The sequence below is a fragment of the Ambystoma mexicanum genome, chromosome 10, assembly GCF_040938575.1.
Source record: "Ambystoma mexicanum isolate Mex_15411 chromosome 10, UKY_AmexF1_1, whole genome shotgun sequence".
Taxonomy (NCBI): domain Eukaryota; kingdom Metazoa; phylum Chordata; class Amphibia; order Caudata; family Ambystomatidae; genus Ambystoma; species Ambystoma mexicanum.
The window spans coordinates 1,517,239,800-1,517,262,544 of record NC_090932.1 but is presented as its reverse complement, the minus strand read 5'-3'; the positions used below and the strand labels follow the sequence as shown (position 1 = coordinate 1,517,262,544).

General features: G+C 47.0%; 1 protein-coding gene across 4 annotated transcripts in view; it reads left to right on the top strand.

The window, feature by feature from the left end:
• CCDC92 (coiled-coil domain containing 92) overlaps positions 1-22,745 on the top strand; it is a 447,549-nt gene that overhangs the window by 55,268 nt on the left and 369,536 nt on the right. Inside the window, exon 1 of one of the 4 annotated variants that reach the window (XM_069619695.1) lies at positions 9,450-9,753. The exons of 1 other annotated variant lie outside the window; for it this stretch is intronic. The gene's annotated coding sequence lies outside the window, so the exon portion shown is untranslated. 2 more of the 4 variants (XM_069619697.1, XM_069619698.1) reach the window with 2 other exon arrangements.

The following is a 22,745-nucleotide window of genomic DNA, read 5'->3' as shown; positions in this document are numbered from 1 at the left end:
TCTTCGCGCACCTCGCCCAAGACAGTGCAATTTATCTTCAAGGCACTAGCTCTGCACAGCAAGACTCTTATTTTCAAAAGAGGCACTTTTTCTTGTCATCAGATTCTACTCCATGTAATTTTTACAAAATGTCAAAGCGTCTTTTAGCCTGTTTTAAGCTGATCAATGTTCCATTTAAAGGCATACATTTTTTTTTCTTTTTCCTCGTAACCTTGTAGTTTGGCTTCACAAGCTCACTCCAATGCAATGTGCGATCTTTCAAAAGAACCCGCAACCCACTAAATCTTTGTGCTGTCTTATCACACACAGATTTTTCATTCTGTTGTACCATTGCCAGAATATAACTACTTATTTCAGTGCATTTAAAACATGCCATGTGTAGTGCAGCTCCCTGCACGTTTTCCCTGCAAGAGCAACCCACACTCTATATTGCTTGTGGGCTGTTAATGTGTCAACAACATTTTGCACCATGTATCACAGTCAACAGGTCACTATTTCCAAAACATACATCACTTATAACGCAACAGTACAAATCCATGGCATAGCGTGGGAACAGTCAAAATACTCCAGGGGCAATTTAGGGGCAATTTAGAAAAATATAAATTGTCTTTTCCCCCCAAACCATTGCAAACTGATTCTGCAATTCCAAATCAATACACACAAATCGAAAATCCAAATACCATTCACTCACTTTCTTTTTTAAGTGAGTCTCTCACCCATTGTAAGCAAGGCACAGCTAAAATGCAATGGAGCCATTTTAGTGTGTTTCCTTTAAACAGAATGCACCACCAGCACATGGACTTTACAGTTGCCAAAAGAAAAACAAACCCTTTAGGCTCTCAACACAGATGTTACTCTTTCTCCTAAACACGGCTCATTCCCAAGTTATCTTCAGGAATGTCAACACTTCAAAATCATACATTTAAAAAGCGAACCTTCACCTCCGTACATTACAGCCCCCCCACTCGCTAGCACACTGGGGCTGAATCAATGGTTGAATTACTATTCACAATTTGCATGTCAAATCCTCGCAACTATTTTCCTGCCCTCATGACAGAATAGAGTTGAGAACTCCGTCTCACTTTGCATTTCAAATTACAACTTTAAACTTGGGGAAACCGCATGATAAAATTCTTTCCTAATTGAACATAAATCTTTCTTGACCATTCATCGGAGCGCTTTAAACATAGCCATTTCCCGCTTGTTTATCGCCTTGTGCTCCCTCGCTCCATTCCCAAGAAATAAGTCAGCCAGGACTGATTTACTGATTTACTGAAGGGAGTCTTAACCACACAAGCTATCGGCCACGGCAAGCCGACACAACGTTGCCTTCTTTTGTGTCTCAGAGCTGCAGTGAGACCACCAAGGAAATGTGACAGCCTGCTCATCACTCTGCACTGTGTTCTCTCACACAATTTGTCATTTCACAGCAAGGCACTGCTCTGCAGAAATCCCCAAGCTGCCACCAAATGTCTTGATATTGGGCAAATCTTCCTCGGGACCAGCCCTTGGGAGCAAAAATTACCCAATTCAGCCCAAAATACAGGTTCTATTGTGCCGAGCAGTGAACTCATGCTAGTGACAAATGAATTTCAGAAACATCTTGGGATTCAAGTTAGAGAAGATTACAAAGCACAAAACTTAGAGAAATGCAAAATATAGAGAAACATAGAACTTAGAGAAACACAGTCTTACGCCCCTTCAATCAGCACTGGGAGACCCTGGCCCTCATAAGCTAGCTGTAACAAGCCCCGCTCAGAGGACAGCGCTGTAGGGTGCCGACAGAGCCACAAATTCCGGAAACTTGATCTTGCTCGAACCAAGTCCACAGATCGATCTCCCACCTGAGTCATGTGGGCATGCATTTTTATAATCTCGTGCTGTCAGTCCATGACGCACAGTTCCAGAACTTTCCCTGTGCAAAATATAGGCTTGCTCATGGTAAAACCCAACTCTGTGAATTTCCACTGTGCTCCTTTTCTGTGCCCCTCCCTACTTGGAGCCCATCTGCGTGAAAGCTCAGGAATGTCTTATCAGTGCCTTCTCAGAGAAAGAGGATTTGTTTACGAAGCCATGCAGGGCTACCGTTAGAAAGGCAGAATATTCTAAGAGAAGCCGAGATGAATTAACCCCATGTGAGCAAGCTCTAAAAGGCATGCACTCATAGCTTGGTGTTCATAGCGCTTAAGACTGGCTATCTAAGCGCTATATAGGTGCCATAATGTTCCAAACACTCCAATAATGTCTATTAGCTACAGAGCTGGGGCCTTCGCCCTGCCTGTTTATCTACAATGCATAATGTGACCTACCACCCCTACTAGGCCTGCATATTCCTTGTAGCTCACTACTGCATAATGGAAGTGCTACAACAGACTACTGTCAGCATTTTTGGCACATACTTTGAATAAACTATTGGCTTTCAGTGGCTAATGCTGTCATCCAAAGCCCTAATTGGCTAATTTGCAATTTTGTGTATCACTACACTGCCCCACATGTGTGGGGTCGCAGGAAGGTAGGCCATGTGTTGTTGGCGGTGTGTTTTGGTGGGTGGCCAGAGCGAAATGTCTGAGAATTGTCTTCATTTCCAGCCAATTTCAGAGACCTTTCCCTGTGTCCACTCACCGAAACACGTCGCCAACAACAGATGTCATACCTTCTCGCGTTCCCACAGGTGTCCCGACGAAAACGGTACCTCACATGTGTGGGTGCACTTACCGGGGGCGCAAAAGGAAAAGGGTACCCTCTGGTAACCCCAAGCCTTTTGCCACAGCACAATTTGTTTATGTGGGCAACCTACAGATTTGGGCCTAGGGTGTCAAAGCCAGCTAGGAAAACAAGGAACCCCATGCATTTCCCAAAAGAGGACAGCCATGGGAATGCACAGAGGTCTGACTTGCGCAAAGTGGCCCAGAATTTATTACACAGAACCCCAGACAAAGTGAACATTGTGTTTTTTCCCCACCAAATATCACACTTTGTCAGGGATTGTAGCTAATAAAATCTGGGGCAATTTGCGCAAGGCAGACCTCTGTGGATTCCCACAGGTGTCCTCTTTTGGGAAATGCATGGGGTTCCCTGTTTTCCTTGCTGGCTTGGACACCCGAGGCCCATATCTGTATGGTGTGCCGGTCGGCAGAGAGTCTGAAATTCCGGTCTGAAAACAGACTTGGGGTTACTTGTGTTTTAGGCTTTCCCCTTGGTGCCCAGGTAGGTGCACCCACACATGTGAGGTACCATTTTCATTGGGACACCTGTGGGAACGCGAGACGGTAGGCCATGTGTTGTTGGGGGCGTGTTTCGATGGGTGAGCCGAGCGAAATGTGCAGAAAATGCACTTTTTTCCCCACATTTCTGACTTTGCAGGGGTGTCTGGGTAATAAATTCTGGGGCGTTTTGCACAAATCATACCTCTGCGGATTCCCACGGGTGTCAACTTTTCGGAAATGCATGGGGTTCCCTGTTTTCCTTGGTGGCTTGGACACCCGAGGCCCATATCTGTATGGTGTGCCGGTCGGCAGAGAGTCTGAAATTCCGGTCTGAAAACAGACTTGGGGTTACTTGTGTTTTAGGCTTTTCCCTTGGCGCCCAGGTAGGTGCACCCACACATGTGAGGTACCGTTTTCCTCAGGACACCTGTGGGAACACGAGACGGTAGGCCATGTGTTGTTGGGGGCGTGTTTCGATGGGTGAGCCGAGCGAAATGTGCGGAAAATGCGTGTTTTTCCCCCCCACATTTTGGACTTTGCGGGGGTGTCTGGGTAATACATTCTGGGGCGATTTGCGCAAATCATACCTTTGCGGATTCCCACTGGTGTCCTCTTTTTGGAAATGCATGGGGTTCCCTGTTTTCCTTGGTGGCTTGGACACCCGAGGCCCGTATCTGTATGGTGTGCCGGTCGGCAGAGAGTCTGAAATTCCGTTCTGAAAACAGACTTCGGGTTACTTGTGTTTTAGGCTTTCCCCTTGGCGCCCAGGTAGGTGCACCCACACATGTGAGGTACCGTTTTCATCGGGACACCTGTGGGAACGCGAGACGGTAGGCCATGTGTTGTTGGGGGTGTGTTTCGAAGGGTGAGCCGAGCGAAATGTGCGGAAAATGCATTTTTTTTCCCCCACATTTTGGACTTTGTGGGGGTGTCTGGGTAAGAAATTCTGGGGCGATTTGCGCAAATCATACCTTTGCAGATTCCCACGGGTGTCCTCTTTTCGGAAATGCATGGGGTTCCCTGTTTTCCTTGGTGGCTTGGACACCTGAGGCCCATATCTGTATGGTGTGCCGGTCGGCAGAGAGTCTGAAATTCCGGTCTGAAAACAGACTTGGGGTTACTTGTGTTTTATGCTTTCCCCTTGGCGCCCAGGCAGGTGCACCCACACATATGAGGTACCGTTCTCATCGGGACACCTGTGGGAATGCAGGACGGTAGGCCATGTCTTGTGTTTGTGTGGTTTTCATAACGGTTTGACCCATTTGCTGGTGCCCTTTGTCACACAACCCTTTCATTTCCCAAATGTGACCTACATTTAGTCGCTGCTTTAGGCACCATACACTTTTGTAACCTGCACAAGTCACCTACCCTTGAAAAGGTCTGCCTGTGCTCTTTCAAAAAATGTATGCTTGCCGTTCCTCACCACATTGGTTTTTCTCGATTTACACATGCTAAGTGCGTCTGTTCAGGCCGTGAGCGTAAAACTCCTGTGTACCATGGCTCAGTGTTTGGCTTGTGGTATTGCTTGTTTTGTAAAACACCACAAAAAATGTGTAGTCTCCTAACTGCAAGAGTCGGGGGAATGTAGCGGAGCATTGCTTTTCTCAAGATTCATAGAAGCCATTGCCGTACCAAGCCAACCATGTCCAACACATACCTTTTTTTCGGTCATTTTCCCGCTTTTCCCTCAATCTATGGCAGTTTCCCATACCTAGTTGTTGCCTGACCTACGCAAATCACCCCTTCCTAAACTTGGAATTTTGTCTACTTTTCAGAAATATATGCCTTTCCGTCCTCCAAATCGGCTTTCCTACCCTTTTCTTCCATTCCGTCCATGCATGTCCAATTGGCAAACCTGGCCAAAATTGCCTACCTCTCACAAAACGGTTGATAACCACATCAAAATATTTTTTTTCCGTTTCCACTCAACCTGTTCTTGAAACCCAGGAAATTGGGGAATCCAGCACAGCCAACCATTCGTTCCTAGCTCTTACAAGGAAAACCCCCCAAATGTTCCCCCTTTTTGGTTATTTTCTCTCACCCCCTTATAGCAACCTAGGATTCCTGTGTGGCGTTACGTCCGACCTACATGTGGGAAAAAAAGGAGCCAAATTTGGCCGAGATATCTCATGTAACAAAAAATGTACAAGCCATTGAATGGCCACATGCCGAAATCACCAAAAAAGGCCCTGGCACTGGGGAGAAATACCCATGACACTTAAAGGGTTAAGCAATTAATTCTCATGCAACTTCCTGAACGCCTGCAGGAATAACCAGCCTATGTTTCCTGCTGCTGTTAGCTCCCGTCTGCATTTCCCAAGCGGTAAACTCTCCACCACTCACTAATTACCGCCAGAACCGACCAGGCATTTGTTGCCGGCCATCCTGGAATGTGACAGAGTGCACTATCCCCCAAATTGCATTCATCCTTTGCTTGTTTCTTCCAGAAAGGCATCGTGCTCACAAATCCTCCCTACAGCGCCAAATGTAGTGAAAAGGGGGATCCCGCACTCTTCGCCTGGGGCCAGCCCTTAGTGCTTTAATCACTCCTCATCACCTTCCCACACAAGTAAGTATTTATGCAAAGCACAGTGAACTCAGTCTGGAAGAAATCCAATCACACAGAATATATGATGCTTGCATTTATTTCTACAATGTCTAATGAGAACTAAGCAGCATTTTACAATAATATGGGAATGAAAATGCAAGCTGAAAAATACCAATTATCAGTCACAGATGAATATGCAATTATTTATCTTACGCTCCTAGACATTGTAGATGAAGATATAATTGGATCACACCCAGGACCCTCGCCACTCGAAGTGCCCGGCACCCCTCGAGAGAGAGGAGGGGAGGACTGGCCAAGCCCCCCACAGGCCTGCACCAGAGCGGGGATGTGATGCTAGGAGTCTCGGCCCAGATAGTGCACGGCTGGTCGTCCAGGCGCTGTTCCTCTTCATACGTGAGTCCCCCCCCTAGCTGGCCCAAGTAAAGTTCTCTTATTAGGGGCTGCTGTCAATCACTATGACATACTAGCTCTTCCAGAATCTTCTAGGCCCAGCCTTTCTGCAGTAGAACATGTTTTCGCCTGGAATGTTACAACTCAGAAACAGCCAGTATTGGCTCCCAGGCTCCGTGTACGTTGTTTTGGCATTCCTGTGTTATCAGTGCACCTGACTCGCAGCGCGAAGAAGAGCAAGGCTGTGCAAAGCTGTGCCTGGCTCCCAAGGGCTGCGTAGAGCCTCTTGCGAAAACTAGATGTTTATGTCTTCAAGAAGGGCCTTTGCAGTTAACACCTCGCAAGCATGCTGGCTCACTCAGTTCAAGAGGCTTGGCTGGTTCAGCATTTTCCCTTTACACTTCGAATAAGCTCTAAATACACGCAAGATAGCTCAGTAGGTTAGTGCAAGTGCAGGTTACTGCAAGCGCCTAGAAGCTTTTCACGACAGCACATCTTCCTCGTTCTTTGCAGTTAAGACTGCTATGCCTTCTAGGACAGTTCCTGTGGGGGACTTAGCCTAGAGAAAAAAATGTGCAATCAGTTGATTGGTCAAAATAGAAACATGTTAAACATTTCCTCTCCTTTTTATGGTAATGTCACTATTGTATGATCATGTTGTAATTAATATGATGCAAGGGCTTCAAACTTGCATAATAGGAGCCTCCTGTCTTGCCATAGAATGACTACTCCCCCTCACTAGCGTGAGAAGGGGGTTTAGATTCTATTAAAGACAAGGAGGCGAGTATTATCGCACCCAGCCTCCCTTCTTTGGTTTGTTGTTCTTCCCATCCACCCACCCTTCTTTGTTTGTTGTTCTTACAGCTTCGGGCTGAGATGTTCTGTTCAGGAACGTTGGTCACATTTACAAGATGTGGAGAGTGCGTGATTCGAGAGCTTCGCTGGATTTTGTCTCCATAATTTATCATCTGGTCTGTGCAGTGGACGTCTGGTTCAAGACAGCTACAGAAAGAGGAGTTGGGATTGGAGTAAAGGACTTATATATAGAAGGGTCCCTGCTCATTGGTCTCCTGCATGGCATGACCTGTCCTCCATGATGGATTGGGGAGTCCCCCCCCTTACATTGACATTGAGCTCTATTTAGTTCTGTTATTCAAACTTTTATGTTTGTAAAAGTTTTTTCTTTGCTGCTGTGGTTCAGAAGTAAAGATTGTAATGCATAATACTCGCCTCCTTGTCTTTAATAGAATCTAAACCCCCTTCTCACGCTAGTGAGTGGGTTTAGTCATTCATCAGTAAAAGGAACTCGACTTGTAACTCCAGAGAACCATTGAGCATTCATGGCATTTCCCGATATTGGATATTTTCCCTCTCGTATACATGAACGAGTTGCACCAGTGTCTACTAAAAAAAAAAAAGATTTTCCTCTTATCGTCACATCAACCGTTGGTTCCTCTTGAGGGTCTGGTGTCCCAGATGGTAATGAACACATCAAAGCACCCTGTGAGCTGTCCTATTGTGGATACATGCATACCCCTATACCTGTGAAAGGATTCCCTCCCACCACAGTGACACCCCCTATCCTAAGTGTCAGTAATTGTCCTGAGTTTGCATTCTGCTGTACCTGTATAGGGGCGTGCTACGACTCCCCTTTCAGTGGATTGATTGGTGCTTTACTGTGGTTGCTGCGGTTGCTGTGCCTGCTGCATTTGCAGCGCTTGTGCCTGATACACTGTCTGATCTTGGGCGAGTCCTTCCCTAGCTTGTGAGCTAAATGCTGGAGGATAAGCTGCCCCCCCCCCCCTCTTGAGAACTGACCATTTTGTACACACCCTTGGCTTTGGCATACGTGCGCGATGTGCCCTGTCATCCCACATATCCAACATATAGGAGGACCCCGCCTGCCTAGTCCCCCTTGGTTGAATTCTCCTTGCGCACTCTGATTCTCATTCTGCTCATTCTGGAACCCATTTTGAGTGTTTTGAAATCCACCCCTTGCTCTAGAGCCCATGCCCCTACCTTGTGGTACAAACCCATTCTCTCCTTGGTCCATTGGGCGCTGATTATTCACCTGCGATGTACTCACTGCTTGCTGTACACCTAGTCCTTCTCCACTTGTCAATACCGCCCCTAAACGGCTCACACCGTCTGCCTGTCCATAGTGGGGCCAATGGTTCCTGATCTCCTTTTTCCTAGCAATGACCTTAACCTGTTTACATATGGCAGTGATTCTCCCTTCTCGCTATACTATCGTCCTTTAGGGCGCTCTGGATATGCTTTAGGATCTGGCATTCTTTCCTTAGGTTGCTCTAGATCAGACCATCTTACTTCCTTGTCTGCCTGCAGGCCTCTCTCAAGGGCACATGCACCTCCCCACTCTTCCCCATGGAAGGATTCTCTCTCCTCGTTTGACATATCTAGTCCCCAACTAGTGTGACTCTCATCCCCTTCACCCTTGTCTAAGGTCAGTCTGCTTAAAGACAAGGCTCTATGCTCAAGACTGAATGGATTATTCTCTTTGCTTCGTGATTGGAAGACTAGGATTTGATCTCCCTTCCATCGGCTTCCCGAGTTGCCACCTTCTCTTAAGTCCTGTAAAGCCTTATCAATCCTATCACTGATTCTCCCTATATCGAAGTCCTCTTCTAGGGTTACTCTATTGTATGCCAAAGGGCTGTGTGTACTGTCTCCACTAAGCACGGGAAAGAAAATTGTCCCATTAAGGGAGTGGAGGAATACGGTTTGAATGCTTGGTGGTTTCGTTTTTTGTTTTTTGTATTCTATCTTTGTTTCTGTTTTGCAATGATCTCAAGTTGTCATAAAAGGATTTCACTGGATCTGCGACTCTAATATTTCTAAATCGCCAATAAAATGAACAGGGAAAAGGGCAATCTTAATGTTTTGGCTACCGTGAAGTACTCGTATTGCAGATTAGTCACCTAAATGTATTCTGAAGTCCAACGCGGAAAAAACGTCTGTGTACAAAACACGCGACTGCCAGCCAGTAAGCAGGACACCACGCCATCAACAAGAGCAGCGAGGAGGGTTATTTTTGAGAAAATGCAAACCAGCTATCAAGTTCTTTTGACATATTCGGGTTTGGGTGTATAAGAGACATCTCTTCCTTTCATTAAAAAAAAGAAAAAGTGTATCCACATTGAGTTCGCTCTTTTTATTCAATTAATTTGTATCATCAGTAGGGACGCACGTTTATTCTCCCATCAGACTTGATCTGACCTGGCCAATGGGTGGGGTCCGGCCAGTGCTTTTGTGGGGCGGGGGCAGAGAGAGGCCCGCGCTTGTCTAATGGCAGAAGAGATTACAAAATCCATATCCAGATGGGATGTCATGGGCCAGGCTGGGAGGCAGGGTCTGGCTTGTCTGCGCTGCCGTCTGCAGGCCTCTCAGTTGTCCTTGGGGAGCGAGCGAGCGAGCGTCTCATGATGCGGTGTGTGTTCGGGGCTTCTCCTCCGTGATGAAGGCTGGCGCGGCCATGCTCCCCTCGGTCGCCAGCCCGAGGGCGACGCTTCAGCAGGTGGATCGCCTCTGAGCTCCCTGGGAAAAGGAAGCCGATCCCCGCTTTGCAAGGTAAAGGGCGTTTCTTTAGCTAGAGCAGCAGCCTCCCCGGGAAAGGCGGGGCAGGCGATGAGAGCTAGCTCGGGAAGATGGAGCTTATCCGTGGGGACCGATCGGGGTGAAGGGTGCCAAGCAGGAGGAGAGGAGGTATTGGGGCAGACCGGGAGGGTGGCGGGGGGGGGGGCACCGATGGTGTCTAGGGGCACCTGTTGTTATTGAACAGAGGAGCTCCCAGCCATGGGCAGGAATAGGATGCGCTGATGGGGACGGGCTGATCCCAGTGAGCAATGCGTGCCATGCTTCCCCGGGCTGGCGAGGACCCCGTCAGCCGCATTGCAGGTGCACAATACGTGTACCCGATCCGTGGTGCCCATGGGTGTTCTGCTCCCCGCCCACAGCCTGGCGATGGGGGTTTCCTAGCCATGCGGACTTCGTGTAATCCATGAACTCTGCTCTGTACAGTTTTGTGCGGTGGAAGAGAGTGGAGAGGAAAGGTGAGGCCACGCCCTGTGCTGCACACATCATATTAAGAGTTTGAGTGGACACTTGATTTAAAATTACTTTAAAATGTGTTAATTGTGTGTCTATCAGCCGTTCTACCCAATTGAGGAATATACAATGCACGCACCTATTTATGCACGGCAAGTTATTTATAGCCGCGTGCGCTCGGGTAGGTTTTCAGAGTTCGTTTTGTCAAACAAATCAGCTCGTGCGTTTTGGTTAAAATAGGCGCTTGAGCCAATAGTCACCCTCATGGCAGCGTGGGGCCCCCAGGCTCGTTTTAATGCTGATCTCTTGGCGGTGCGTATTGATGAACAGTGCTGTCAGAAAGACATTATCCTAGCCTTTGTGATGCGGTGTGTTTCACTCGCGTGTGCCGTTTGTTCCTACCAGGACAGCTTCTAATTGCATCTCACTTTTTCTAAACGCGGCTATGCTTGCTTAGTTCGCAGCGCCCCTTCCAGTTTGTTTGTTTTCTGTACACAGTTTACAACAGAACGACTATTGCCCAGGACAGTCGGCTCTCATTGTATCTCCATTTAGGGCACAATGGCTTCGATTTGGGGACGCCACACCTGTTTTTCTAGGGCATATGTTCTCTTTTTATATTGCACCACCTCTGCTTTTTGATGGCCCTGTCGTGTTTTTTTGTGGCACATACTTCTGCCACAAGTACTTCTGCTGGTTGATACTTTTTGAGGATTCCATAGTTGTTGTTTTTTAAGGTTATTTCCTTAGCGTTTATAGGCTGTGTCTGCCTTTGAGGCATTAGACCTGAAACGCAATGCCACTGCCCCATGTATTCTGCCACTATAGTTTATTTATTAGGGACTTTATTTTTTATTGTGCCTTTTTGTTACTGTGCTTTTAGTGTACAAAGAAACTTTGTACACATTTGAAGATACGTACAGTGAAAAAAATGCATAATAATAAATAATACTTAAATAAGCCAAGACTTTTTTAAAATCTGATGTACCTTCCTAAAAGCAGATCCATAACATCCTATTCGCAAGCGCCCTGTAGCTGCTCTTTTAGTGTGCCAACAGAAAGGTTAAAAGTGGAGACAAACATATTGTTATCTTTTTCATGCACTTATTGATATTGATATTTTATTTATATCGCGCTCATACACATGTGTTTCAGAGCGCAACAAGGCAAGGGAGGGAAAAGGGGAGAACAAAACAACAATCTTACTAGGCCCAGTGACATTGAGAACGTGCAAGTGCATGGGGAGAGGGAGTGGAAAAGTGCAAGGAAGGGGGGAGAAGTGGAAAGTGCAGAGCAAAAGGAGAACAGAATAAATAATATTAAATACATAAATATTAAAAGCAACAAAGATGGAAGTGCAGCCAGCAAGTGGCAAGTGCTGAGTTTAAGGCAGGGGACAGGGTAGGTCACATAAGTGCAGGAAGAAAGGGGGGGGCTGTATGGGTACAGATACAGACCCCAATGCAAGGGGTGGCGCAGAGGCAGTGGGGGAGGGTGGCAGGGTGAGCAGGAACCTGGACCCGGAGGACAGAGGGTGGCCAGGTGCACAGTGCCAGGAGAGAGCAGATCAGCAGGGGAGAGGGGGAAGCGAAGGCAGAAGCAAAGAGGAAAGTCTTGAGGTGATTCTGGAACCAGGGATGGTTCTCCTCAAGTTTTAGAGTGGCAGGGAGGCTGTTCCAGAGGGAGGCCCCAGCCGAAGACAGAGATCTACCCCAGCTCATTTATTTGAAAAACGACTGACCCTGAGGGAGTTAGAGGTAGAGGAGCAAAGAGCTCAAGAGGGGAGGTATTTGCGGAGGGATAGCGGAAGGTATTTTCGACCCTGGCCCCAGAAAGCCTTGTGGACAATGGAGAGGGTTTTGAATCTAATCCTTGCATCCATAGTGAGCCAATTGAGAGATTTCAGAGCTAGAGAGATACGATCCCAGGGCTTGAGGCCAAGGACAAGTATCGCAGTCCTGTTCTGGATTAGTTGCAGAGGGCGGAGAGTAGAGGCAGGTAGGACTAGAAATAGTCTGTTACAATAGTCGAACCTAGAGAGTACCAGATCTTGGGAGACAGTGAACTTCTGGGGGAAGGAGAGGAAGGGCATAGTACCTCTGAGGAGGTGCAGTAGGAAGTTTGACATTTTAGAGACATCCGAGATGTGGGCAGAGAAGGAAAGTGTGGAATCAAAGATGACCCTGAGATTCTTAGCCTCGCAGGTAGGAGTAGGAGGCCGGCCAGAGAGTGAGGGGAATGGAAGGAGAAGGTGTGCCTATGAGGAGGATCTCAATCTTGCTGGCATTCAGACATAGATCATTGGCAGAACACTAATCTTTAATGGCAGTAAGGCAATGAGAGAGTGAGAGGAAATGGCCGAGGGCAGCCTGAAAATGAGTTGAGTGTCGTCAGCATAGCACTAGAAATTTGATCAGAAAATGGCAATGCAGGGGGCGAGAGTTGCCAGGTATTGGTTGAAAATCCAGGGCGAGAGGTTGGACCCCTGGGTAACACCACAGGAAGAGAGGGAGATAGATGATAGGAAGGACCCCAGTATGACATGGGACTGTCGATCAGAGAGGAAAGAGGTCAACCAGGCCAGAGCGTGATCGGTGATACCCAGGTTATCACGGAGACGGTTGAGCAGGATGAAGAGAGATCGAGTAGGATGAGGACAGAGGGAATGTTAGAGTCAAGGTTGGAGAGCAGATCTTCACGGATGTTCAGGAGAGCAGTTTCCGTGCTTCTGGAAGCTCTGGAGCCAGATTGGTGGTTGTACAGACAGCCAACAGAATCAGAATGAAGGTTACGCTGGAAGATGGCCACCTTTCCAGGAGTTTGCCCTGAATGGGAGTAATGGACACTGGGCGGTAGTTTGCCGGACAGGAAAGATCAGCTGAGGGCTTCTTGAGAAGTTGATGCACAAGGGAGTGCTTCAGAGGAGAGGGGAAGGATCCTGAGGCAAAGGAGTGGTTGCAAAAGTCAGCAAGGGCCGGAGCAAGGGTGTCAATGTGGTCCTTGATGATTTGAGGAACAGGAATGAACCTGTTTTGACAAGGTTTTCATAGATCAGATTTGTCTAGCGACCTTTTAGGGGGAGAAAAGAGGAAAGGATGAGAAGGGGGGTAGGAGGGTGGCTGAGGGAGGGTCAGTAAGCACAGATGGAGAGGGGAGATGGGAGAGGGGGGAAGGGGAGAAGAGGGTGGATAGGATGTCCTGGGTTTTTGAGATAAAGGCCCTCATTACAACCCAGGCGTTAAGGGGCTAACGGGGCCGTAAAAGGTGGCGGCGCCGTTAAACCCTTAACGCCTGATTACGAGGTCCCTTTGCGGGTGGCAATTTAACGCCTGCTTTTAGCAGGCGTTAAAAAACCAACCCGCTAAGGGACCTAGGACCTAATTACAGCACCGTAATTTACGGTGCCGTAATTAGCGCCTTCCCCAGTCCCATTGAGCCCTACGGGGCAAAAATGGGAATGGGAAGGGCCATGGCTGCATGGGGAATTACCGCTCCGCCAACCTCGGAATGGGGCGGTAATTCCCCATTCCGCCATGGCGGAGTCAGTAAGTTACCGGCATGGACCATGGTGCTACTAGCACCATGGTCCAACGCCTGGGTCGTAATGAGGGCCAAAGTGAGAGGCAAGGGCATTGCAAAGAGCCTGGGAGGTAACAGGAGGGGTAGAGACTGCAGCAGGGTTGGCCAGCTCCTTGCTGATTTTAAAGAGTTCAGCCGAGTTGTTAGATGCCACCGAGACACAGGCTTGAATGTGGACTCTCTTCTTAGTGAGGACAGAGAGTCGGTATTGCCTTGGGAGCAGGCGACAGGCCAGTTTATCAGAGGGTGATCAAGAAGCCCTCCATTTCCTCTCAGCCACCCTACACTTACATTTAAGTGTAGCTAGGTCGGAGTCACACCAGGAATTGCACTTGGCTTTGGACTTCAAGCGGATCCTCATGACAGGGGCAAGAGCATCTAGACTATCAGAAATGGAACAGTAGATAAGGTATAGGGCTGGGTCCATGTGTGAGTCAGCCAGAGGAGGGGTGGGGGGAGAGAATGTGGCAGCAAAAGCCTCAACTGACACGAGCATCATGGGCTGGATTTCCGAGAAGGTAGGTGGCAGTGTAGGGACAGGCTTGGCTTGAGGGGAAGAGAGTGAGAGATGAGATGAGAGGAGAGGAGGCAGTGATCACTCCAGGAGAGAGGATTGGTCAGAGGGATCAAGAGGGGAGGTCAGAGGAGATCAAGATATCAAATGTGTGAACTGCAGAATGCGTTGGGCCAGAGGGGAGGACAGAGAGAGAGAGAGAGAGAGAGGGGGAATCGCAGACGTCGCGAAAGAGCAAGGATGAGGGACAGGGAGAGTCGAAATGGATATTGAGGTCACCAAGGAAGAGGAGTTGAGTGGTTCAGGCCTGGAGGGTGGAGGAGAGGTCACTTATAAAAGAAAGGTACAGGCAAACATCACATATTGATTTTGAACGGATGTTTTAAAGTTATTTGCCCTTCAATTAAAAATAAATCGTATTTTGGCATTTGAAAGTGACTTGTCGATACAGAATCGGAGTTAAAGGGGCCAGTGGGACATTTACAATACTACTAGGTGGTAAGGGTGTTTAAGAAGAACTGAAGCGAACCAGGGATTATGTTGCTTCTTTAGATACTTGTCGTGCGCCTTTATTTGTTCTTTTTATATAGGTCCACCACCTCAAGTATTTTGACTATATCTATGTGTATTGCTTGCTTGATACACACCCTCCTGACTACTTCCCTCTACTGCCCACCCCACTGTTCCTACCCCTCAAGCTCAAATGGCATTCTGAGAATAAATGTTATGTTGTGAGGGCTGTCCCCCTCCCCAATAACCGTCTAACGTGTGTCTGTAACTCCTAACGATGCATAACCATCCATTGCTTCTTGAAGCTAGGTCTGCACTCAACAAATACCCGACTTGAGAAAAAAATAATAAAACAATTAAAAAGCAAATGCCCCATTGAACAATGAGGTCTGATTCCTCTGGTTAGCGCTTCGTATACAACGGGCCCCCAAGGCAGTTAGGCATCAAGGACTGTTGTCATGCTTTTTTAGCACTATGATCTCATCTGCTTTCCACCGGTATCACTGCCGGGAAGTGCCTGACCAGCCCAAGCAAATGCATTAGCCCTTCTCGTGTTCTAAACGGCCCCCCTCGGGAGACTTCAACATTGATTTCCAAATTCAGCAGCCGGGAAAACAACTACAGTGGCACAGATGTGCCAATTTGGCATCAATCGTGCTCGGTTATGATTTGTAACTAGTCAACAACATTAGCCAGCCTAGCCTATTGGGGAAGCATTGCATCCTTATTTAGTGCCTCAGTGCCACAGAAGTAGCATGCGAGCACCGTATAAATCAACAAAACAAGTAATTAGCGTGTTGAGCTTAACATTTGTCACACCTTAATCGACTGGCTTTGAGAGCGAGATAACTTTTAGCCGAACACCAAATACATTGGGCCCGACTCACAAAGACGTTACAAGGAGTAAGTCTGACTTGCGTATCCTTGTCTTACTAAGAATAAGTCGGAGTTCCGATGAGAGTAATTATTGTTGTGAATCCAATAGCTCTCTCAATGTGTAAGTCATCCGTACTCCTGGTAACCTCTTAGTGAAAGAGGCCCGTTGTTTTTAATAAATAGTCAAATGGTTTATACACCATATAGCTGCAGAAGCAGCACGTAAGCAATGCAAATACATTTGGAAAGTTACTTTTAAATTGGTCTTTGTTTCTTTACCTTACAAGCGGACTGTAACATATGATATGATTTGATAGGTTATTTATAACGCGCTTAACGGTTCTAAGCGCGGAGCCGGGTATCGAACCAGTGTTGCTTTGTGTCGTTTTGCTTCCAAGGCGAGCACGTTGCCGCTGAGCTATCCACCAGTCTCATAGCGCGCCATCCAAGGGCACTATTGGGAACACAAACTAAAAACAATCTAGTATTAGAATGTATTCATATGACAAAACAATATTATTTTGTTCTTCCAATGCTTAAAACAAAATTCCATGTGACGTTTAAGGATAAGAAAATAGATCCTTTGCAAAGGATTTTATTTACCCAATCTGTAACGAAGTCCTTGACGAAGTCCTTCAGCTCCAAGGCAGGCCAGAAGATCAGTATTATAATATTTTACCAGCGTTGCGTTGTAGCTTCTAGCTTCTCACACACTTATATATGAGGCAGGCGCCATTGCACTAGCTCTGGAAAACCCCATGGAATGAGACGTACCTAATCTAGGTGCCGACTGGTACTCACGAGAAGGTCAAAGTAAAACGGACGACACTGCAGATTGGCTTGAAAAATAAACCGCCTATTGGCAGTAATTCCTGTGCTTTGCATAGGACTCTTATTTCGGATCAATACCCTAACCTTGGGCAGCGAGTGTCGACATTTTTAAGCCAAGTTCTGCACACTTATTGTATGTTATTGTATGTTACATCATCACAAAGTATGTGTCTGCTCCCCCAGAAAACGGAGTGAAACCCCCACAAGCCAAATGAGTCACGACTGAAGCCCAGGCTCGTACTGGCCTATAGGGCCCCAGGGCAATGCCTAAAACAAAAACACAACATTCTAGTGTGGGCCAGTTTTTTAGGGGTCAAAGTGGGCCACTTTTTTGGCCAATGTGGGCCATTTTGAGAGTTACTGGTCGTTTTGACCATTGTTGCTGAATACATGTTCTTTAAAATGCACAATTTGCATAATGTTTGTTAGGGAGAATTCTCATCTATGGCTAATTTCCCTCACCTAGTGAGTCCCCCAGCAGCTTTGCTGGACTTCTGGAGTTTATTTTTTTCCACTTGGTAAGAGTGAGAGCTTTTCCACCACTCTTACTTGTGTTTTGCTATGTGTTTCTACCTGTTTTTGTGATTATGGACTCTGAAGTACACTACTTCAGTAGCCCTCTTCTTTTTGTGTGTCACACTGCGCCTTCAGTGCCGTGGCACAGGGTTGTCTTTGAGACTTCCCTCGACTCCATTTCTGAGGTGACTACCGTCCCCCAGAAAAGGGTAAAGTTACTATCAACTTTACTTAATCTACCACAGATCCAGTACACCCCATCTTCCATGTAGTACTGGCAAGGGTTAACTCCTATCCCTTTTCATCTGTACCTCCTAGAGCATTGTTTCGCTCTTTTAACATTTAGACTTGGCTGGTGGCAGTGGTATCTACCCGAACCTTTCTACCGCGATTATATTAGATAAACGTGGTACTGTTCTTGGCTATTATATTAGCCTCGAACATAAACCCGCTTGACCAAATCGTCTTTCTTTTTGCTCCGATTGGGTTTATTCGCCATTTCTTTTTGTTAAAGTCCTTCTTGTGTTTTACTTTGCGCGGCATACTAGGTTCGCCTTCTGTGTTCACTGTCTTTTTGGCAGGCTTCTGCTCAGAAGACCTCAAGGCACCTGGGTGTCTATGGGGGCTGAATGTGAGGGAGGGGTGTAGTCCCCCCCTGCACAGGGTATCCTAGGAATCCCAAGTCACACTTTGTCATGATTGGCCAGGGTAGTTGTCCGGGTTGGACAACCGCTCTGCTGGGTGATTGACAGCCAGGCTGTGTGAATGGGGTTTTTTCGCATAAAAGGCAGGTCTCTTGGGCTAGAAGTCAGAGAGTCGCCACTGGAACTACAAGGAACCGAAGAGAAGCAGAGAGAACAACGGCTGCTGCAACTACCCCTTCCCGGTGAAGCCCTGCTGCAGTCCTGAGCTATCTTCCCTTCAACGACTTAGAGAAGATCCAGTCCGGAGTCTTCTCCCCTTGAGCTTGGTGGGGATAACCAGCTCATCTTCTACAGCCAGAGGATCCTCTTCCTTGGTCGAAATCGCTGCACACTGCTGTAGTGGTCCGGATAGCCACCTGAAGAGCCTCTCCTGTTTTTAAGGAGCGCACCTTTTATTCCTCGTCGCTGCTGCCGGCTTCATCCCTGTGTGGTGCAGACACCCTTCAGATGTCCTCCTTCACAACGAAGCTCCAGGAATCGTGGGTCTGCGGGAAACCAACAGGAACAACTGCCAGGGCACCAGCTACACCATTGGAACAAGGTACTTTCTTCTCCTTGAGGAAACTGGGTGAATCTCTTTTCTTCATTTTCCAAGGCTTGCCCTTGTCTTCCCTCCTTCTTATAACTTTTGCTTCCGAACATTGACAATATCGAAGTAATTTTGGCTACATGGAATCGTGAACTGTCTGACTGTGTGATCTTCGGCAACAGGCCTCGGTGTCTTTCGACCCTGGCTCCGGCCCTTTGACTTTTGAACTCCTATCTCTGAGTGTTTCTTGATTCTGCCTGCCTAACCAAAATATTGCCTGTGATTTTCGCCTCCAACTCCCTCTGGGTATCTCGGGTGCTAAGTGTGTTTTTGCCCCGGTAGCATTTCATGTCACGGATACGCGTTTATTTAGTAGACCGAACTGTCAAAAAGTGATCGCAATCGTATTCCAGCTAACGTGTTTTGTTCGTAACACTGGTTCATTCAAACACAGGGTACTTACCTTGAGACTTACTGTACAAAGTGAATTGGTTAGTTGTGGTATATTTAACGTGTGGTTTTTATTTGAGTTTAGTAGAAGTGTTGTGTTGATAACGAATGGTTTAAAAATAAATGTACTTATATTTTTTACCTGAAACCTTGAGTCAGTGTTTGCTTGAGTCACAGTAATTGTGGTCCCTTTGTGTAATCTCTGCCACTGCTCATATACTCTTGAGATAAGCCTGGAAGCTCCACCACTGCTACCACTCTGACATAGTAGTACAGGCTTGTCCCAAAGGTAAAACGTGTATTGCCACCTGTGGTCTTAATTGTGTGTAGTGGTTCCTAAGGGCACTGCACAGGATTCTGCCTAACAATGTTTGATCAAAAAACTCCCCCTTGTGTACTATTCAAACAGTCTGTCACAATAGGAATTAATTGCCATTTGTAACTGTGGGCCACCTTTTCATTGGTGCTTGAGACCATTTTATGCTCTAGTCAGATCCTGCTCAAGCCCAAGGTTCACTTTTACTAACAATCGTAAGCAACTTGATAAGCCCAGCTATCGATGCTCTATTTCGACTCTTGCTTATGACCGGCTTCCATGGTAAGGCCTGAGATTGCAATCCTCTTTCATTATTGAGGTCCTTTCTGGCCATTGTTTTGCCCTTTAATCTTCAGCTGTGTGTGTCATGGGTGAACAAAACGCTTAAGGGCAGTCCCATATGAAAAGGGAATTGAATTTGTTGGCCAGTGACGCATCAGGAATGTCATTCCCCTCATTTAAAATTGTGGACGTGCACTCATTCGTAACTACAAAAGCAAGTAAAGCACCTTTGCCGTAGCAATGTGGTTGTAAAAGGGGATTGGTACATGAAAACAGTTTTTTCTGTGCGAAGGTTCCATAAATGAGGTACAATGGTCCGTGTCGGGCTCTTTGGAAAAGGTTTCTCTATTGAATTGAATTGTTTATTTATTTTGCACTTCATGCCAGATTCCAGACTCTAAGCGCGGAACCGGGTATCAAACCCATGTTGCTTGGCATTGTTTTGTTCCCAGGACAAGCACGTTTGCCCCCGAGGCATCTTCCCAGCCCATTGCTATGGCTTAAGTGGTAATAAAGTACTGCGTTATTTCAAACCAGGAGTGCTGTGCCGCCAACAACCTCTGCCTTAATGCCAGTAAGACGGAGATCCTCCTCACTGGCACACCTGCACCTTCCTTTCCTGTCACTCTCTGGCCGGCCTCCCTTGGCCCTCTCACTGCTCCCACTTGCGAGGCTTAGAACCTCAGGGACATCTTCGACTCCACGCTTTCCTTTTCTCCACACATCTCTGACGTCCCAAAAAAGTCTAACTACCAATTGCACCTCCTCGGAGGTATTCTTCCTTTCCTCTCCTTCCCCCAGATTTTCACTGTCTTTAGAGCTCTGGTTCCCTCTAGGCTAGACTATTGCAACAGCCTCTTTCTAAATCTAACTGCAACCACTCTCCGCCCTCTGCAGCTCATCCAGAACAGGACTGTGAGACTTGTCCTTGGCGTCAAGCCATGTGATCATATTTCTCCAGCCCTGAAATCTCTTAATTGGCTCCTAGTGGCTGCAAGGATTAAATTCAAGACCCTTTGCTTTGTCCACAAGGCTTTCTGGGGCTTTGGTCCACAATACCTTCAACTATCCCTTTGTAAATACCTTTCTACTCAAGCTCTTCGCTCCTCCACCTCCAAATCCCTCAGGGTCAGTTGCTTCTCCAAGCAACGAGTTGGAGGTAGATCTCTTTCCTCAGCTGGGGCCTCCCTCCGGAACAGCCTCCCTGCCCCTCTGAAACTTGAGGAGAACCATCTTCGGTTCCGGAAGCACCTCAAGACCTTCATCTTTGCGGACACCTGGTTACCCTCTGATTTTTGGGTCCAGATCCCTACCCATCCAGCCACACACCCGCAATGCCTCATGGCAACCCTTGCACTTGGGTCTGTATCTGCTACCCTACAGTCCCCTTCCTGCACTTATTAGACACCCAATGTCTACACCTTATTCTTGCACTTACCACCTGCCGGCCGCACTACCTGTCGTTGTTCTATCACGTGTTCAGCAATTTCCACTCCTCCCCTGCCCCTCACACTTTCCCCCTACCCTCTCCCTGCACTTGCACGTTCTCAATGTCACTGGGTCTAGTAAGATCACTGTTTTGTCCTCCCTTGTTCCCCTCCCTTGCCTTGTCACGCTCTATAACACTTGGTAATGGGCGCAATACAAATAAAATATCATATCATATCAAACTATGGCCTAGTGTTTGGCGGGCTCAAAATCTATGCTGCTCCGTGAAATGTAATCCTGCTTTTAGCATTGACAGGGTGAACAATCAAATGACGTGCATGAGGGTTTCACTAGTCACTTGTTCCTCTGTGAATAAAGTGATTTACAAGAGCCATTCAACAAATAAATCTTCATAGGTTTGACTGAACCCTGGCTAAAGTGAAACGATTTGGACTGCAGGGATACTACATCTGCTGGGTCCCAAGAACGGAAAGGGGTGGGCGATCACACAGGTGATCTTAAAAGGCATTTTGGAAATTGGGGAGTAAAGTAAGCTGAAGAAGGTGTACTTCCATTGTCACTTTCCGGTTAATTTAAAATATTGAGATTACATTGGATTCGGATTAGGTGGAAGATACCTAACCAATCCATCTGGAGAAGGGATAAATGCCATTAAAATGTCTTTCTACTCTCTCTCCACATAGACTACAAGAGAATATATACAATCAGGAAGTGGTTCTTTTAGGGTGTGAGGAGGAAAGCTAGGATCCACTGGATTGTCTAATGCAGGGAGACGAACTGGGCTGGCTTTAGTTTTCCAAATCTTGTATGGTTATCATTGTGCGTTGACTTTGAGGCCGATTCATTATCTTGTATATGAAGCACGAGCAAGTAATCCAGGCTGGGTGACTTTAGAGTCCCATGCGAACACGGCAAGAAGCGCCCATAATTAAAAGTAAACACTGCTTGGCATGCAACCATGCCAGGAGGCGTTTCCTCACTTTGCACGGCGGAGTGCAAAAGCGCAGGGCAAAAGGTGGCGTAATCACGTGCACGCGGACGGAAGTTTGCCCTGCACTTTTGCACTCCGCAGTGCAATTGATGAAAATTTGGCAGCGGGGGGCGGTTTACATTGCAGTGCAAACGTAATGGCTACCGACGTAAAATTACACATTTTTAGAATATGAGCTCCTATGTGTCTCATTATTCCACAAGGTTTATTCAACAGTGAGCATTCTGCCTGCACATGCATAGGCGCATGTGTGCTCAGGCACCCAGAATAGTGTTGAGAATCTTCTCTGTCTGAGAAGCGAATAGCCGCCAGAGCTGTGGGTTTGATCCGCCCCACCAATGATGGCATTATTAATTTCCCTCCCCCTTTATTAATCATACTAATTTGTGGAATGTAAACAGCCATTTGATTTTTCAGCACCCCGATTATTTTTCGGAACATTATTGCCCAACATTGTTCTTTGCATTGTGGGCAGTGGACAAATCAGGAGTACTACAATATTTATTGCTGAACAAGCATCTGCGCAATGCAATGTGTCCTTTTGGCCGGCATGCAACTTTTAGTTGCAAGGCGATGGGAGGCGGTCTCTACCGGCTCATGTACAGTAACTCCTACATTCTCTTGATTTTATTTCTCTTTAACCCCACCTGCTGCTCTCTAATGATACCAAGCAGTACTGTGTCCAGAAGCTACACTTCTGCCTTTCCCCTGCAGCAACCGTCAATGGTACTTTGAGCTTGCGTTGCATCATAAGTAGACAGAAATATCATTTCTGCATGGTGCTTCAATCGAACAGTGTGTTCTAACGGTTGGCCGTTTCAGTTCCTACCAGTTCACGTTTAAAAAAGAAAAGTACAACATTGGCATAGAGCTTCAAAGCCAGCCTAGAATGATGATCCCTTTGTTTTTGTGTTATTAATGGTCTTCAAGTGCATTTACTCTTAAACAAAGTCCAGCATTTTGGCATG